Below are 14,594 nucleotides of genomic sequence, written 5' to 3' on the forward strand. Positions count from 1 at the left end.
TAATAATAAACAATAAAAAAAATGAGATCTAAAAATTGTAATTTGTAAATAAAAGTACTGTACTAAATTATTTTTTCTCATGCATTAATAATTAATTTACAATGTTTTAGAAGGGTTGATCCTGGCTTTTCAAAGACACGCAAGAAATCATGGAAAGGAGAAATCTTGTCACAATGACAAACTTCAATTTCAATAAAGGAGAATATGTGGTTATGATCCCCGGGATGACCCATGAATAATTCACAATGCAATATCATGCAAGAAGTGCACTACAATGGATTGTTAATAGTGATAACTAAGAAAATGAGTTGATGTTATTGAACCAACACCCAGAATTATACTAACTTAGTAGTTTTAAGGATCTTACAGAGTAGGAATCAACCCAGAAAAAAAAAAAAGCAGAGTAGGACCATATTACTCCCAATCAAGCTCTCAAATTAGACTAGAGAGGAAACAAAGAAGTTGAAAATTTGTCATTTATAAAAGACAAAAGTAAGTAGTAGTGACTGTTGAGTGTTGAGTAACTTTTCATTTACAAAAACTAATAAATGGGTTATGGTGTTGAGAGTTCCGTTGAAACACTTTTGTTAATATTTGTAAATTCGTTTAATTCTATCAACGGTCTCAAACACGGCAAGTATACCGGCCGTTCAAGTAGTAAAAATATCGTATCCACAGGGATTAGAAGGTAATATAAGCATTTATTGACTATTCGTGACTAAAGAATAATTTCAATTTCATAGTTTGTGCAGTGAATTCAAAGTTGTGACTATTGGAATGAAAGCTGTAAATAAATATTGTTTTGTGAGTGGAAAAGGTAAGGAATGGTATTGTGGTATTGTGAGGTTGTGGGGGTCAGATTTCACCAAACGTAACACTAATGTATCCTTAATCTCTTGTTGAATTCATTGCTTAGTCAACCCATAAGTTTACTCAAACCTAATCCCTTAGAGAAAGAGCCTAGATGCGGATATTGAATATCAATCCCTTGAGTACCCAATATCTACACCCGCATTACGGGCTAGGGTTTAAGACTACTAATGGGTCAAGCTCTATCCCTAGATACAATCACCACTAGGCATATGTTTCAGAACTAGTTTCAAAGGTTATTTTCCAATACCCATGGAACCTTAAATCATGCAAAGGGTGATCAATCCAAAGCAAGCATTAAGAATAGAAACAAACACAACAACGAATAAAACAACATGTATATATATCATTAAAACCGTAAAGATTACAATAGAGTACGTTGGTTACATCTAACCCCACAAAATGGGTGAAACCACTCAACAAAGAGGGCAAATACAAAATAGAGATGGAAGAGGAAGTGAAGAACCGAAGGAAAGATCCGCACACGGACGATCCCAAGCCCTGGGAATCCCTTCCGCAGCTGCTGGAGGCGCCCAATGTGAGAATGGAGAGAAAGATCCCCGAAAATGGCTTCAAATACGAGCCTGGGAGGTCAGATTAGGGTTTTGCGCCCGGCGCATAAGTCTTCGCGCCCGGCTCAGAGTCTTCTGAGCACTTTCTGCCTCGTTATAAGCCCGGCGCAATTAGTTTTACGCCCGGCGCAGTGTCTTCCAGAGGCTTTCAAGCATTCTCTGCCTTAGAGAAAGCCCGGCGCAATTCTCTATTAAGCCCGGCGCAATTCGTTCCAGAGAGTATTGAGGTACTCTCTGCCTCGATCACGCCCGGCGTGGGTGGAGTCTCGCGCCCGGCGCATGTATGACTTCCAGAAGTCCACTGCTCTGTTCTTCTCAAGCCCGACGCGGAGTCATCTTGCGCCCGGCGCAGCCACTCTGCTCTGCTCCTTGGCTCCTTATGTTTCCAATCCAAAAGATCTTCAATCCTCAAATCTCTAGCTCAATACCTGCACAAAAATGAGGTGTATTAAGGTATTGTTAGCTAAATTTGGGTTAGTTATATCTGCACACAAAATGAACCAAAAAGAGAACAATTATATTGCAATGGTTCAAAGGATGAGTGGAATTTGTTCAATAAGTCTCATCCAAAAAGAGGTAAAATTGAGACTTAACAACTCCCCCAAACTTAGAACCTTGCTTGTCCTCAAGCAAAAGGTCATTAATCTAGCAGATAACAAGCAGTGCAAGTGTGTCAAATTCTACATCCCAGTTCACTTGTATTTTCTTTTCGCAAGCATGAACCTAAGATGGATCTCCAGTCACAATTATTGCAAAAGAACATGACAAGGTGCAAACAAAGGTTTCAAAAGAGATCAAAGAGCTGAGAAGAGTAATGACTATCTGTGTATACATCCTCACTAGGAAGGTGTTTCTCTCTATGCACACTAGTGTATCAGGGTGAGTGTTTCTCTCTAGTCTACTACTCACGCCACATGATTCAACTTTGCTCTTCGTTTCCAAATGAGACCAGTGGTAAAACAAATGCAGGCACTTATCACAAGGTCTTTATTAGGGCAATTCTGGGTCAAGCAGGGTCAAGCATTAGCAGTTTTATGGTTTTTCAAGGATTGTAGGTGCTATGGCTTAAGAGAGCAAATAAGATTTTACAGTGATGTCCCTCTCCATACCCCATTACACATTTTTGGCACATGCCCTTTACCGGATCCAAGCCATTAGCCTTTATGAGATGCATATTTACATTTTTGCATCTTAATATTTTTGTTTTTGTTTTGCTTTGTTTTTCTCTTCTTCTTTTTTTTTTTTATTTATTTTTTTTTTATTATTTTGTTTTGTAATGGCTGACCACATACTTTCTTCTTCCTAAAATTCTCCATTCTTCAACTCCCCCAAACTTATTTGATGTCATCAGTTTGCTCTCTTAACCAAAGCAAGGGTTATGGTTAATTTTTCATGGTTTGGGACAAGTGGAAGGTGTGGTGTTTAGGCTTAGAAAGGTATGGGTCAAGTGAAAAGTGGATATGGCTTCTTGGCTTAGATGGTTAACCAAATATGGAAATGTGAATGCCTTGATCATATAAGTGCATAACATAAGCAAACCACCAGGGAAACTCAAGCAAAGTCTATCATGCAACCTAAGCGTGGTTCACTCATCAGTGTTTAGGCTCAAACCTCACCCGGCTATGCATCCGCAAACTACAATCCAGAATCAACCACAAGCAAAGCAAGTATCAACAAGATTAAAACCATGCTAAAGCAGAATATTCACAAAAAGAACCAACAAAGTAATCACCAAAAAGAAATAGATATATAAAATAGAGTTTTGGGACTAGAACAGTTAAACAACTACAACTGAGAAACAGAAAAATTGAATGACAACAAATAATAAAAGTAAAATGGTCCAAGGCCAGCTCCATCTACATCATCATGGGGCCTGGTCATCATCAGCAGCTCCGGGGTCAGCTCCACCCTCCTCAGCAGCAACTCCAGCATCCTCGGAAGCTCCACCCCCTCAAAGAAAGGAGCCTGGTCCCCAGGCCACCTCGTGTAAGCATGATAATCAGTGGTGGTGGGGAACTGGTAATCAGGGGCAGAGTGCAGCGTGAAACTCCTGAAGGCATCAAACATGAAGGTCTGTCCACGGTGGAGAGATTCCATCTGGCCCTGGTGCCTCTGCATAAAAGTATCCAGGCGGTCCTCCTGTCGCTGCATGAATGTGGCCATGCGACCCTCCAAGGCGTCAAAACGCTGATGGATAGTGAGTGGAGGGTCTGAGGCAGCAGCATCATCCATGGGCACGTCCTCCTGGGGCCCAGCAACATGAATAGGCTCGGGGGCAGGGACTGCTGGTGGCGCGCGGTCCTGGCAATAGGCAGAGATGTATCTGCTGTAAATGGCCCTGCCAGGACCCTCAAATGGTGGCGAGTGGACATCCACACCTGCCAACTGGCATAACTGCGTGATGAGAGATGGATGTCCAAGGGCGGAGCCAGGTGCAGAGTTGGCGCAGCCCGAGATCTCTATACAGATAATGCCTCCCAGGTCCACGGTCCTCTGAGTCATAATGCAATACATGAGCATGGACCGAGACCAGTGCAGGTCAGATACATGGGAGCACGGGAGAATGTTGGCATGCACCAAGGCTGACAAGATCCTGACCACTGGAAGAAGATCCCGGCGCTTCACGTGGAGAGGCAGCTGAGATCGGTTCCTGTGGAACCCACGTCCAGGTACGCAGATAGCAGCCTCTACTAGAGCGGGGTCCATCGTCTCCATGGTGTAGTTGCTATACTCTGACTCCTCATCATCCCTCAGCGCAGTCCCCAAAAATTGATTAATCGTCTGGGCGTCATAGGGGACTCGCACACCCCTAACATAGCTAACAAATGGCGCAATGCCCTCCTCCAATCGCAGGGCATTGGCGTAGAACTCCTTGACTACTGCTATGTTGGCCGGGAGTGGTTAAGAACCGAGCGTTCCCCATCGGCGTCGGCGTAGCTCGGCCTGAAACTCAGGGGCCTCACCTGGCTCTAACTCGACTCTCCTCTCAAGAATGAACTTCTTCGCACTAACTGACTCAAAGTGCTTCTCGTTGCGCTCGGCAACGGCGCCAAAAACTTGTTGAGAGTTCCGTTGAAACACTTTTGTTAATATTTGTAAATTCGTTTAATTCTATCAACGGTCTCAAACACGGCAAGTATACCGGCCGTTCAAGTAGTAAAAATATCGTATCCACAGGGATTAGAAGGTAATATAAGCATTTATTGACTATTCGTGACTAAAGAATAATTCCAATTTCATAGTTTGTGCAGTGAATTCAAAGTTGTGACTATTGGAATGAAAGCTGTAAATAAATATTGTTTTGTGAGTGGAAAAGGTAAGGAATGGTATTGTGGTATTGTGAGGTTGTGGGGGTCAGATTTCACCAAACGTAACACTAATGTATCCTTAATCTCTTGTTGAATTCATTGCTTAGTCAACCCATAAGTTTACTCAAACCTAATCCCTTAGAGAAAGAGCCTAGATGCGGATATTGAATATCAATCCCTTGAGTACCCAATATCTACACCCGCATTACGGGCTAGGGTTTAAGACTACTAATGGGTCAAGCTCTATCCCTAGATACAATCACCACTAGGCATATGTTTCAGAACTAGTTTCAAAGGTTATTTTCCAATACCCATGGAACCTTAAATCATGCAAAGGGTGATCAATCCAAAGCAAGCATTAAGAATAGAAACAAACACAACAACGAATAAAACAACATGTATATATATCATTAAAACCGTAAAGATTACAATAGAGTACGTTGGTTACATCTAACCCCACAAAATGGGTGAAACCACTCAACAAAGAGGGCAAATACAAAATAGAGATGGAAGAGGAAGTGAAGAACCGAAGGAAAGATCCGCACACGGACGATCCCAAGCCCTGGGAATCCCTTCCGCAGCTGCTGGAGGCGCCCAATGTGAGAATGGAGAGAAAGATCCCCGAAAATGGCTTCAAATACGAGCCTGGGAGGTCAGATTAGGGTTTCGCGCCCGGCGCATAAGTCTTCGCGCCCGGCTCAGAGTCTTCTGAGCACTTTCTGCCTCGTTATAAGCCCGGCGCAATTAGTTTTACGCCCGGCGCAGTGTCTTCCAGAGGCTTTCAAGCATTCTCTGCCTTAGAGAAAGCCCGGCGCAATTCTCTATTAAGCCCGGCGCAATTCGTTCCAGAGAGTATTGAGGTACTCTCTGCCTCGATCACGCCCGGCGTGGGTGGAGTCTCGCGCCCGGCGCATGTATGACTTCCAGAAGTCCACTGCTCTGTTCTTCTCAAGCCCGACGCGGAGTCATCTTGCGCCCGGCGCAGCCACTCTGCTCTGCTCCTTGGCTCCTTATGTTTCCAATCCAAAAGATCTTCAATCCTCAAATCTCTAGCTCAATACCTGCACAAAAATGAGGTGTATTAAGGTATTGTTAGCTAAATTTGGGTTAGTTATATCTGCACACAAAATGAACCAAAAAGAGAACAATTATATTGCAATGGTTCAAAGGATGAGTGGAATTTGTTCAATAAGTCTCATCCAAAAAGAGGTAAAATTGAGACTTAACAACTCCCCCAAACTTAGAACCTTGCTTGTCCTCAAGCAAAAGGTCATTAATCTAGCAGATAACAAGCAGTGCAAGTGTGTCAAATTCTACATCCCAGTTCACTTGTATTTTCTTTTCGCAAGCATGAACCTAAGATGGATCTCCAGTCACAATTATTGCAAAAGAACATGACAAGGTGCAAACAAAGGTTTCAAAAGAGATCAAAGAGCTGAGAAGAGTAATGACTATCTGTGTATACATCCTCACTAGGAAGGTGTTTCTCTCTATGCACACTAGTGTATCAGGGTGAGTGTTTCTCTCTAGTCTACTACTCACGCCACATGATTCAACTTTGCTCTTCGTTTCCAAATGAGACCAGTGGTAAAACAAATGCAGGCACTTATCACAAGGTCTTTATTAGGGCAATTCTGGGTCAAGCAGGGTCAAGCATTAGCAGTTTTATGGTTTTTCAAGGATTGTAGGTGCTATGGCTTAAGAGAGCAAATAAGATTTTACAGTGATGTCCCTCTCCATACCCCATTACACATTTTTGGCACATGCCCTTTACCGGATCCAAGCCATTAGCCTTTATGAGATGCATATTTACATTTTTGCATCTTAATATTTTTGTTTTTGTTTTGCTTTGTTTTTCTCTTCTTCTTTTTTTTTTTATTTATTTTTTTTTTATTATTTTGTTTTGTAATGGCTGACCACATACTTTCTTCTTCCTAAAATTCTCCATTCTTCAACTCCCCCAAACTTATTTGATGTCATCAGTTTGCTCTCTTAACCAAAGCAAGGGTTATGGTTAATTTTTCATGGTTTGGGACAAGTGGAAGGTGTGGTGTTTAGGCTTAGAAAGGTATGGGTCAAGTGAAAAGTGGATATGGCTTCTTGGCTTAGATGGTTAACCAAATATGGAAATGTGAATGCCTTGATCATATAAGTGCATAACATAAGCAAACCACCAGGGAAACTCAAGCAAAGTCTATCATGCAACCTAAGCGTGGTTCACTCATCAGTGTTTAGGCTCAAACCTCACCCGGCTATGCATCCGCAAACTACAATCCAGAATCAACCACAAGCAAAGCAAGTATCAACAAGATTAAAACCATGCTAAAGCAGAATATTCACAAAAAGAACCAACAAAGTAATCACCAAAAAGAAATAGATATATAAAATAGAGTTTTGGGACTAGAACAGTTAAACAACTACAACTGAGAAACAGAAAAATTGAATGAAAACAAATAATAAAAGTAAAATGGTCCAAGGCCAGCTCCATCTGCATCATCATGGGGCCTGGTCATCATCAGCAGCTCCGGGGTCAGCTCCACCCTCCTCAGCAGCAACTCCAGCATCCTCGGAAGCTCCACCCCCCTCAAAGAAAGGAGCCTGGTCCCCAGGCCACCTCGTGTAAGCATGATAATCAGTGGTGGTGGGGAACTGGTAATCAGGGGCAGAGTGCAGCGTGAAACTCCTGAAGGCATCAAACATGAAGGTCTGTCCACGGTGGAGAGATTCCATCTGGCCCTGGTGCCTCTGCATAAAAGTATCCAGGCGGTCCTCCTGTCGCTGCATGAATGTGGCCATGCGACCCTCCAAGGCGTCAAAACGCTGATGGATAGTGAGTGGAGGGTCTGAGGCAGCAGCATCATCCATGGGCACGTCCTCCTGGGGCCCAGCAACATGAATAGGCTCGGGGGCAGGGACTGCTGGTGGCGCGCGGTCCTGGCAATAGGCAGAGATGTATCTGCTGTCAATGGCCCTGCCAGGACCCTCAAATGGTGGCGAGTGGACATCCACACCTGCCAACTGGCATAACTGCGTGATGAGAGATGGATGTCCAAGGGCGGAGCCAGGTGCAGAGTTGGCGCAGCCCGAGATCTCTATACAGATAATGCCTCCCAGGTCCACGGTCCTCTGAGTCATAATGCAATACATGAGCATGGACCGAGACCAGTGCAGGTCAGATACATGGGAGCACGGGAGAATGTTGGCATGCACCAAGGCTGACAAGATCCTGACCACTGGAAGAAGATCCCGGCGCTTCACGTGGAGAGGCAGCTGAGATCGGTTCCTGTGGAACCCACGTCCAGGTACGCAGATAGCAGCCTCTACTAGAGCGGGGTCCATCGTCTCCATGGTGTAGTTGCTATACTCTGACTCCTCATCATCCCTCAGCGCAGTCCCCAAAAATTGATTAATCGTCTGGGCGTCATAGGGGACTCGCACACCCCTAACATAGCTAACAAATGGCGCAATGCCCTCCTCCAATCGCAGGGCATTGGCGTAGAACTCCTTGACTACTGCTATGTTGGCCGGGAGTGGTTAAGAACCGAGCGTTCCCCATCGGCGTCGGCGTAGCTCGGCCTGAAACTCAGGGGCCTCACCTGGCTCTAACTCGACTCTCCTCTCAAGAATGAACTTCTTCGCACTAACTGACTCAAAGTGCTTCTCGTTGCGCTCGGCAACGGCGCCAAAAACTTGTTGAGAGTTCCGTTGAAACACTTTTGTTAATATTTGTAAATTCGTTTAATTCTATCAACGGTCTCAAACACGGCAAGTATACCGGCCGTTCAAGTAGTAAAAATATCGTATCCACAGGGATTAGAAGGTAATATAAGCATTTATTGACTATTCGTGACTAAAGAATAATTCCAATTTCATAGTTTGTGCAGTGAATTCAAAGTTGTGACTATTGGAATGAAAGCTGTAAATAAATATTGTTTTGTGAGTGGAAAAGGTAAGGAATGGTATTGTGGTATTGTGAGGTTGTGGGGGTCAGATTTCACCAAACGTAACACTAATGTATCCTTAATCTCTTGTTGAATTCATTGCTTAGTCAACCCATAAGTTTACTCAAACCTAATCCCTTAGAGAAAGAGCCTAGATGCGGATATTGAATATCAATCCCTTGAGTACCCAATATCTACACCCGCATTACGGGCTAGGGTTTAAGACTACTAATGGGTCAAGCTCTATCCCTAGATACAATCACCACTAGGCATATGTTTCAGAACTAGTTTCAAAGGTTATTTTCCAATACCCATGGAACCTTAAATCATGCAAAGGGTGATCAATCCAAAGCAAGCATTAAGAATAGAAACAAACACAACAACGAATAAAACAACATGTATATATATCATTAAAACCGTAAAGATTACAATAGAGTACGTTGGTTACATCTAACCCCACAAAATGGGTGAAACCACTCAACAAAGAGGGCAAATACAAAATAGAGATGGAAGAGGAAGTGAAGAACCGAAGGAAAGATCCGCACACGGACGATCCCAAGCCCTGGGAATCCCTTCCGCAGCTGCTGGAGGCGCCCAATGTGAGAATGGAGAGAAAGATCCCCGAAAATGGCTTCAAATACGAGCCTGGGAGGTCAGATTAGGGTTTCGCGCCCGGCGCATAAGTCTTCGCGCCCGGCTCAGAGTCTTCTGAGCACTTTCTGCCTCGTTATAAGCCCGGCGCAATTAGTTTTACGCCCGGCGCAGTGTCTTCCAGAGGCTTTCAAGCATTCTCTGCCTTAGAGAAAGCCCGGCGCAATTCTCTATTAAGCCCGGCGCAATTCGTTCCAGAGAGTATTGAGGTACTCTCTGCCTCGATCACGCCCGGCGTGGGTGGAGTCTCGCGCCCGGCGCATGTATGACTTCCAGAAGTCCACTGCTCTGTTCTTCTCAAGCCCGACGCGGAGTCATCTTGCGCCCGGCGCAGCCACTCTGCTCTGCTCCTTGGCTCCTTATGTTTCCAATCCAAAAGATCTTCAATCCTCAAATCTCTAGCTCAATACCTGCACAAAAATGAGGTGTATTAAGGTATTGTTAGCTAAATTTGGGTTAGTTATATCTGCACACAAAATGAACCAAAAAGAGAACAATTATATTGCAATGGTTCAAAGGATGAGTGGAATTTGTTCAATAAGTCTCATCCAAAAAGAGGTAAAATTGAGACTTAACAACTCCCCCAAACTTAGAACCTTGCTTGTCCTCAAGCAAAAGGTCATTAATCTAGCAGATAACAAGCAGTGCAAGTGTGTCAAATTCTACATCCCAGTTCACTTGTATTTTCTTTTCGCAAGCATGAACCTAAGATGGATCTCCAGTCACAATTATTGCAAAAGAACATGACAAGGTGCAAACAAAGGTTTCAAAAGAGATCAAAGAGCTGAGAAGAGTAATGACTATCTGTGTATACATCCTCACTAGGAAGGTGTTTCTCTCTATGCACACTAGTGTATCAGGGTGAGTGTTTCTCTCTAGTCTACTACTCACGCCACATGATTCAACTTTGCTCTTCGTTTCCAAATGAGACCAGTGGTAAAACAAATGCAGGCACTTATCACAAGGTCTTTATTAGGGCAATTCTGGGTCAAGCAGGGTCAAGCATTAACAGTTTTATGGTTTTTCAAGGATTGTAGGTGCTATGGCTTAAGAGAGCAAATAAGATTTTACAGTGATGTCCCTCTCCATACCCCATTACACATTTTTGGCACATGCCCTTTACCGGATCCAAGCCATTAGCCTTTATGAGATGCATATTTACATTTTTGCATCTTAATATTTTTGTTTTTGTTTTGCTTTGTTTTTCTCTTCTTCTTTTTTTTTTTATTTATTTTTTTATTATTATTTTGTTTTGTAATGGCTGACCACATACTTTCTTCTTCCTAAAATTCCCCATTCTTCAACTCCCCCAAACTTATTTGATGTCATCAGTTTGCTCTCTTAACCAAAGCAAGGGTTATGGTTAATTTTTCATGGTTTGGGACAAGTGGAAGGTGTGGTGTTTAGGCTTAGAAAGGTATGGGTCAAGTGAAAAGTGGATATGGCTTCTTGGCTTAGATGGTTAACCAAATATGGAAATGTGAATGCCTTGATCATATAAGTGCATAACATAAGCAAACCACCAGGGAAACTCAAGCAAAGTCTATCATGCAACCTAAGCGTGGTTCACTCATCAGTGTTTAGGCTCAAACCTCACCCGGCTATGCATCCACAAACTATCAAGCTCAGCTCAGTTTTATGATCAACATTGAAACCCGTATGCAACTAGTCATGAACTAAAGATCTAATGTGACTTGAAAATGTCTAGGGTACAAACACTATAAACATCAAGCAAACTACAATCCAGAATCAACCACAAGCAAAGCAAGTATCAACAAGATTAAAACCATGCTAAAGCAGAATATTCACAAAAAGAACCAACAAAGTAATCACCAAAAAGAAATAGATATATAAAATAGAGTTTTGGGACTAGAACAGTTAAACAACTACAACTGAGAAACAGAAAAATTGAATGACAACAAATAATAAAAGTAAAATGGTCCAAGGCCAGCTCCATCTGCATCATCATGGGGCCTGGTCATCATCAGCAGCTCCGGGGTCAGCTCCACCCTCCTCAGCAGCAACTCCAGCATCCTCGGAAGCTCCACCCCCCTCAAAGAAAGGAGCCTGGTCCCCAGGCCACCTCGTGTAAGCATGATAATCAGTGGTGGTGGGGAACTGGTAATCAGGGGCAGAGTGCAGCGTGAAACTCCTGAAGGCATCAAACATGAAGGTCTGTCCACGGTGGAGAGATTCCATCTGGCCCTGGTGCCTCTGCATAAAAGTATCCAGGCGGTCCTCCTGTCGCTGCATGAATGTGGCCATGCGACCCTCCAAGGCGTCAAAACGCTGATGGATAGTGAGTGGAGGGTCTGAGGCAGCAGCATCATCCATGGGCACGTCCTCCTGGGGCCCAGCAACATGAATAGGCTCGGGGGCAGGGACTGCTGGTGGCGCGCGGTCCTGGCAATAGGCAGAGATGTATCTGCTGTCAATGGCCCTGCCAGGACCCTCAAATGGTGGCGAGTGGACATCCACACCTGCCAACTGGCATAACTGCGTGATGAGAGATGGATGTCCAAGGGCGGAGCCAGGTGCAGAGTTGGCGCAGCCCGAGATCTCTATACAGATAATGCCTCCCAGGTCCACGGTCCTCTGAGTCATAATGCAATACATGAGCATGGACCGAGACCAGTGCAGGTCAGATACATGGGAGCACGGGAGAATGTTGGCATGCACCAAGGCTGACAAGATGCTGACCACTGGAAGAAGATCCCGGCGCTTCACGTGGAGAGGCAGCTGAGATCGGTTCCTGTGGAACCCACGTCCAGGTACGCAGATAGCAGCCTCTACTAGAGCGGGGTCCATCGTCTCCATGGTGTAGTTGCTATACTCTGACTCCTCATCATCCCTCAGCGCAGTCCCCAAAAATTGATTAATCGTCTGGGCGTCATAGGGGACTCGCACACCCCTAACATAGCTAACAAATGGCGCAATGCCCTCCTCCAATCGCAGGGCATTGGCGTAGAACTCCTTGACTACTGCTATGTTGGCCGGGAGTGGGTAAGAACCGAGCGTTCCCCATCGGCGTCGGCGTAGCTCGGCCTGAAACTCAGGGGCCTCACCTGGCTCTAACTCGACTCTCCTCTCAAGAATGAACTTCTTCGCACTAACTGACTCAAAGTGCTTCTCGTTGCGCTCGGCAACGGCGCCAAAAACTTGTTGAGAGTTCCGTTGAAACACTTTTGTTAATATTTGTAAATTCGTTTAATTCTATCAACGGTCTCAAACACGGCAAGTATACCGGCCGTTCAAGTAGTAAAAATATCGTATCCACAGGGATTAGAAGGTAATATAAGCATTTATTGACTATTCGTGACTAAAGAATAATTCCAATTTCATAGTTTGTGCAGTGAATTCAAAGTTGTGACTATTGGAATGAAAGCTGTAAATAAATATTGTTTTGTGAGTGGAAAAGGTAAGGAATGGTATTGTGGTATTGTGAGGTTGTGGGGGTCAGATTTCACCAAACGTAACACTAATGTATCCTTAATCTCTTGTTGAATTCATTGCTTAGTCAACCCATAAGTTTACTCAAACCTAATCCCTTAGAGAAAGAGCCTAGATGCGGATATTGAATATCAATCCCTTGAGTACCCAATATCTACACCCGCATTACGGGCTAGGGTTTAAGACTACTAATGGGTCAAGCTCTATCCCTAGATACAATCACCACTAGGCATATGTTTCAGAACTAGTTTCAAAGGTTATTTTCCAATACCCATGGAACCTTAAATCATGCAAAGGGTGATCAATCCAAAGCAAGCATTAAGAATAGAAACAAACACAACAACGAATAAAACAACATGTATATATATCATTAAAACCGTAAAGATTACAATAGAGTACGTTGGTTACATCTAACCCCACAAAATGGGTGAAACCACTCAACAAAGAGGGCAAATACAAAATAGAGATGGAAGAGGAAGTGAAGAACCGAAGGAAAGATCCGCACACGGACGATCCCAAGCCCTGGGAATCCCTTCCGCAGCTGCTGGAGGCGCCCAATGTGAGAATGGAGAGAAAGATCCCCGAAAATGGCTTCAAATACGAGCCTGGGAGGTCAGATTAGGGTTTCGCGCCCGGCGCATAAGTCTTCGCGCCCGGCTCAGAGTCTTCTGAGCACTTTCTGCCTCGTTATAAGCCCGGCGCAATTAGTTTTACGCCCGGCGCAGTGTCTTCCAGAGGCTTTCAAGCATTCTCTGCCTTAGAGAAAGCCCGGCGCAATTCTCTATTAAGCCCGGCGCAATTCGTTCCAGAGAGTATTGAGGTACTCTCTGCCTCGATCACGCCCGGCGTGGGTGGAGTCTCGCGCCCGGCGCATGTATGACTTCCAGAAGTCCACTGCTCTGTTCTTCTCAAGCCCGACGCGGAGTCATCTTGCGCCCGGCGCAGCCACTCTGCTCTGCTCCTTGGCTCCTTATGTTTCCAATCCAAAAGATCTTCAATCCTCAAATCTCTAGCTCAATACCTGCACAAAAATGAGGTGTATTAAGGTATTGTTAGCTAAATTTGGGTTAGTTATATCTGCACACAAAATGAACCAAAAAGAGAACAATTATATTGCAATGGTTCAAAGGATGAGTGGAATTTGTTCAATAAGTCTCATCCAAAAAGAGGTAAAATTGAGACTTAACAACTCCCCCAAACTTAGAACCTTGCTTGTCCTCAAGCAAAAGGTCATTAATCTAGCAGATAACAAGCAGTGCAAGTGTGTCAAATTCTACATCCCAGTTCACTTGTATTTTCTTTTCGCAAGCATGAACCTAAGATGGATCTCCAGTCACAATTATTGCAAAAGAACATGACAAGGTGCAAACAAAGGTTTCAAAAGAGATCAAAGAGCTGAGAAGAGTAATGACTATCTGTGTATACATCCTCACTAGGAAGGTGTTTCTCTCTATGCACACTAGTGTATCAGGGTGAGTGTTTCTCTCTAGTCTACTACTCACGCCACATGATTCAACTTTGCTCTTCGTTTCCAAATGAGACCAGTGGTAAAACAAATGCAGGCACTTATCACAAGGTCTTTATTAGGGCAATTCTGGGTCAAGCAGGGTCAAGCATTAGCAGTTTTATGGTTTTTCAAGGATTGTAGGTGCTATGGCTTAAGAGAGCAAATAAGATTTTACAGTGATGTCCCTCTCCATACCCCATTACACATTTTTGGCACATGCCCTTTACCGGATCCAAGCCATTAGCCTTTATGAGATGCATATTTACATTTTTGCATCTTAATATTTTTGTTTTTG

This window comes from Cajanus cajan, chromosome 3 (assembly GCF_000230855.2).
Source record: "Cajanus cajan strain Asha chromosome 3, NIPB_CcT2T_4, whole genome shotgun sequence".
Taxonomy (NCBI): domain Eukaryota; kingdom Viridiplantae; phylum Streptophyta; class Magnoliopsida; order Fabales; family Fabaceae; genus Cajanus; species Cajanus cajan.